The sequence below is a fragment of the Hyla sarda genome, chromosome 8, assembly GCF_029499605.1.
Source record: "Hyla sarda isolate aHylSar1 chromosome 8, aHylSar1.hap1, whole genome shotgun sequence".
Lineage (NCBI taxonomy): Eukaryota > Metazoa > Chordata > Amphibia > Anura > Hylidae > Hyla > Hyla sarda.
In genome coordinates this window covers 21,333,643-21,339,531 of record NC_079196.1, presented here as the reverse complement: position 1 = coordinate 21,339,531, position 5,889 = coordinate 21,333,643, and positions in this window count along the sequence as shown.

The following is a 5,889-nucleotide window of genomic DNA, read 5'->3' as shown; positions in this document are numbered from 1 at the left end:
AAGTTAAACAGATTTGTAAATTACTTCTATTTCAAAATCTTAATCCTTCCAGTACTTATCAGCTGCTGTATGCTCCACAGGAAGTTGTGTAGTTCTTTTCTGTCTGACCAGTGCTTTCTGCTGCCACCATTGTCCATGTCAGGAACTGTCCAGAGCAGGAGAAAATCCCCATAGCAAACTTCTCCTGTTCTGGACAGTTCCTGACATGGACAGAGGTGGCAGCAGAGAGCACTGTGGTCAGACAGAAAATAAATTCAAAAAGAAAAGAACTTCCTCTGGAGCATACAGCAGCTGATAAGTACTGGAAGGATTAAGATTTTTAAATAGAAGTAATCTGTTTAACTTTTTGGTACCAGTTGAATAAAAAATAAAAAATACCATAATAGTTAAAAGGGAACCAAGCACTGGATTTTACCATAAATAATGCTTGGCATCACGTTATGCATGGTAAAATCTTTATTCTCACCTTCCCCGGGGGACATTTTTGCCTTCTGGGATGGTGAGCGTATAAAGTTTGTAAGTTTCCCCCGTTGCCTCTTAAGTAGTTCTCTGGACAGGCAGCTATACTTACCTAGTCCCATTGCTCCGGCCATAGTGACACCCCCTCAACGTGATTGACAGCCTTCGTCATCGCTTTGCTCTGTCTGAAAGGGGCTGTCATCGCTCTGCAACGAGTGCCAAGTGTTATATATGGTAAAATCTAGTGCTTGGTTCCCTTTAACTTTACAACAAAATAAAAGTTCCAGCTCACTGTTAGCCATGGAGTCCAGCACAGATCTGGCACCTGACCTCGGCACCGAAGACCCACACATTGTAAGAAGAAAGCAATACAACCGTGTTTTCCAAACAGTATGCCTCCAGCAGTTGCAAAACTACAACTCCCAGCATGCCTGTACAGCCTTTGACTAAACGACCTCAATGCTCATTATAGCTGTAATTTTATAGGCCCCCATCAGTAGCCTGTGGCCAGGGACAGTGTCACTGCTAAGCTCTTTACTACTAAGTTAAATAGTTGTGTTACGTAGGAATAATTTGACTCTAGGACACTGTGTCTATGTCCCTCCAGACCAACTTGAGTCACATTCATAAATCTTTCCTAGAGTTATAGTGGAAGCCACTTTATGGTATTCTGTATTTGTACCACTGCATGTGTACAGTGACATTTATCTGGGGGTTCCCTCTATGAGGGTTACCTCTATAGTGCACAACTGTTTCTCACTCTTTACGAAGGAAAGCTGGGCTCTTTGCCGGAGTGTGCACAGTTACTTCCTCCCTTACTTGTCTGCCCATATGCAGCACAGCACTTACTTCTCATTGCTATGCTGGTGAAAGTGCACTGGACTAAACAGGCTGCAGTGTGCTGGGGAATGATATGCCATCTGCAGAAGTACAGTACTCTGCTATAGATGACATGTGGGACAGGAGGGGTTAGGGATGCAGTGGCTTTGCAGGGTGCTATGTGTGCTGAAATGAAACAAGGTGTTACAATAAACATTGACCTGCTGCTGAGATGGGAAGGAAACTTTGATTTACCTTTCATGGACAGTGCAAATGTTTTTGGCGAAAGGAGAAAGCTTTTAGTTTGCATGCACACAGCCCAGAATAACTCTTCAAATCTCTCCCCTGGACATAGCACATGCTAAGACCCATACCCCCTTCCTGTTTTTTGTCTTGCTGTCTCTGTTAATAGAGATGGAATTATCCTGACAACAGGCAGTGGACGGCTGATTACAGAGAAATAAGACTCATAGTGGCCAAGATTTTAAAGCTGTTTTACTGGCGTAAGTCATTTGTTGGTAAATTGAGGGATTTAAAGATATGTTACAGATCACATAGACTATCACATGAAGTGAAGTTGTTTGAAATGACAGTCACCATTTAAATGTACTGTCTATGTTTTCTGCTGTTTAGCACATGTATATTTTACAGAATGTGGAACATTCTGGAAATGCTACTTGATTATTGTGAGCTGCTGTCTGTAGCTGATGTTGGGTGGTCATCTTCACACTGGGGGAGTTACTCCTGGGTCATGACGTTTCTGACCAGTGGGGTCTACCGTTTTTCTCAGCGATGGCACCCAAGTCAATATTTTGGCCAACCACGCAGGGAAGCCATGAGAGGTTGCTGATGCTGTTAAGTGTGAAGAGTGCCGTACTTAACATACCATCACACATCCACCACACACTCCGAGCGACTGTCCCTGATGGCTGTTGTACCTGGTGAGGTCCTCAGCTGTGTCCTGGAGCCAAGTCATTGCTCTACCAAGAGGATAAATCCTGGAGAAACATGACTAGAATGTTAGACAAAATGTGACCGGCAAAGCTAGAGGACCAATATGCAATATTCGCATGATGGAAGCAAGTGCTTGTGGGGAGACTTTGTGTTAAAGGACTTTCCTCCCCGTAGCTGGGAGACAATGAACCCAGACAGCAATAAAGAACATTATAATGCAACTGTTTAAGAATTATGCCTCCCCTGTGGGGAAGAATTGGACTATATTTCTCATTATATAGTTGTTCCAGTTTCAAGTAAAATTCTTATATTTAAAATAGTGTATGTGTCCTTCTGTGTAAAGTTCCCCATACTTGGTACTACTAGGTCTGAAGCCACCACAGGGCCTCTCCTCCATACCAGATCTTATGACCCCAGCCCTCTCTTACACCTAGGGGCAGATGGTGTTGCCGAAGGGTAGATGGTATTAACCCCTTCGTGTTTGTAACCACCCGAAGGTAGAACCGCTAGTACTAGGTTAGACAGGGGCAAATAATAGTTCATGGCCAGGTTAAGGTTAACGGTAACTTTTACTGAGGTTAGACAGGTGTTACAGTCTATACAGTTCAGTCAGGATCACAGAGAGGTGACCAGTAACACAGGGGACCTCGCAGCTTGCTGGGACTTGCAGTGACTTGACAGACTTTAGCGCAGCCACACTGACTATAACGGAATTGACTGAAGATAGTGACAGCAGACAAAGATGACTTGACTTACTGACTTACTTTTAGGCTGCAATTTAGGCTTGAGGCCTCCAGATGTGCTGGACACTGGCTCTGAGACGTCTGGACTGGACTTGACCTCAGGATCTAAGAGAGTGATTGTAGTACTCTTATAAAGGGGGGCTGAGCAAGAAGCCCATAGGCTAGCTGTGGGTCATCTGGTCACCTGGTGCTCTCTGGGTAACAAAGCATATTACTTAAACATGTGACAAACATTATCATGTGACTAACAATCATGTGACCCACGTCAAAGGTCCTTTACACTTAATATACAACCTAAACACATTATGGGGGAACACTTCAGGAGAGCCCTGAGGACTTACAGGGACTCACCCAGACAGGACTGTAGGAACATATCCCATACTGGGACATCACAAACCCCCCTACTTAAGTAAGGTCACCCTCGACATCTGTCCTGGAAGGCTTAAGGAGCGAAACGGCCACGGGGCCACATGCAGTCCTGGGGTATTGCATTTATCGACCATTTCCAGGCTGTTGTTGATAAAAACTGATAATACTAGAGAGTCTCTGTATCAATGTCCATACATGCTCTGAAAAAATGTATAACTGAACCACCTTAGGATTATTGGAGAATAAGGACTATGTATAGCAATAACAACATGCCTATGACTATAGTATAAACATGACTTATGGACTATGACTATGCATATTATGACATGTGACTATGCATATAACAACACTGTATACATATGACTAAGACATGACACTGGCGGATTGGGTTGTCGGAGACTTTCTGCCCAATGCATTGGCTACTGGGGTCCCTTGGCATTACACACTTCTCCCCAGAACACTAGATATATTTGAACATTTATTAGATAACATTTGACACTTTGACTTTTTAGGTTACGTGCTTTGTGGGTACAGGAATACCTTCTGGCCAGCAAAGTATCCTGAGCACGTGGACACAAGAAAAATCATATTAGACATTTTAGACATAGGAGACATTGGTATGGGCTGTGTAGTTGTGAGTGTTACAGCCCTAATGTACATGAGACATGTATACATGACTTTATGTGTACTTATGAACTATGTGTAGTACATGACTTTACTCTTACTAACACAAATATATCCCTTGTGCATATTGGTGAGCAAAAATATATTGATATGGCAGTATTTACACAGATGTCCATGTATCGCTCAGTAGTCCAGATACACTATAAAGTTCAGGTTCTAAGAGCTCGAGCTCCGTCAGGTTCCTGAGGAGACTCTTGGCCGTTGCTGGGCACAACACTTATGAGATTGGTTACCACAAAACTTTCTTGACTAGTTCGTCAGGCCCTGTGCTTAAACGTTGCTTGTAAACCTGGAACAACAAAAGATTGTGCTTGCACACAGAAGTCAGTTAGTCTCATGACCAAGTTTGGTGAAGTTACTGTACACGAGTACACAAATAGAACATTTTTATTATGTATGCACTCTTCCATTCCAACCTTGTCAGTCAGACTGTTTTCTAGGGTGGGACATATACCTAGCACCGCGAGACAGGGTCCCCTCTATGGGGTTGACGTGTGTGAGCCAAACCTCTGTGGTAGCAAGAGTGGGCGGGGTAATTTTTTCAGACAAATTAGATTTAGAATTTTTCAGCATCTTGGCTTTTCGGACTTAGACGTCATGGAGAGGATAGATAGTGTAGCAGGCCTTTTCAATGTATTGGTCTATGCTGTCTGGGATCAGTTTGTTAACAACTTCCTTGAAGTCATTTGTTTGCACCTTTTGGGTCATGATTTCCATCATCTAGGGGCGAATCTGACGGACTTGTTAATGCTGGGCATAGGATGCTTTTCTGATCTAATTGTTGTGCGCCTTGATGTAACCAACACAGAAGAGACGGAGAAGGTAGCCGTCTGTAGTCTTCCCATCCACCTGCGATTTAATTCGGGTCCTTTGTTTTTTTACAACTGGGCCCCTCTGCAACCTGGGGAGTACTGGCCCTTTAAGATGCTTGGGGAAGTGCTGCAGCGGCTTAGTCTGACTTGACTGATATACCCTGGGTGACGACTCCCCACATAATGGCAAGTACCCGGGAACACTGCTGGGCACTAAGGGGTTAATGTGACTCGCCACTGGTACCATGGATCTTTCAAGTTCCACTTAGGACTAGGTACTGTGACTTGACTTCCATGCCCAGGGGGAGGGACATTGACCAGCATGGGACATTTTCGCACGCTTCTCGGGCTCCACCTTAACCCTTTCAGGTACCGATTTAGCAGAATGGCGCAGTATGGCCTCAGTCCTGATTTTACACATTATCGCTGCAATTTTCACAGACTTTTCAACAATAGAAAGCACAGTTTTCTTCACCTCCCCCTCTACTTTATCAGTGCCACGGTAGAAACACATTACAATTACAAAGTCCCGTACGGTTTTCTGGCGCAAATTTTTTCGCATCGGCATGCGATTTTTCTCGGACACAGTTCAGGCTAAGGGTGGGGAGGGAGGGGGACTTGTGGCCTTGTGGCTTATGGCACACATCCGAATCCTCTTCATGATGCCAAAGATTGTGGTGAGCCACGGGGTGTGAGGTGAGGTGTAAGGGTCAGATGGTGCTGCTCATGGGTAGATGCTATTAACCCCTTCATGTTCATGATGCCAGGGCGTGGTTTGCCTATATAACCACCCGAGGCAGGGGCAAATAATAGTCCAAGGCCAGGTTAAGGTTAACGGTAACTTTTACTGAGGTTAGACAGGTGTTACAGTCTATACAGTTCGGCCAGGATCCCAGGGAGGAGATCAGTAACACAGGGGACCTCGCAGCTTGCTGGGACTTGCAGTGACTTGACAGACTTTAGCGCAGCCACACTGACTATAACTGACTTGACTTGACTGAACATAGTGACAGCAGACAGAGATGACTTGACTTACTGACTTGTGGCTG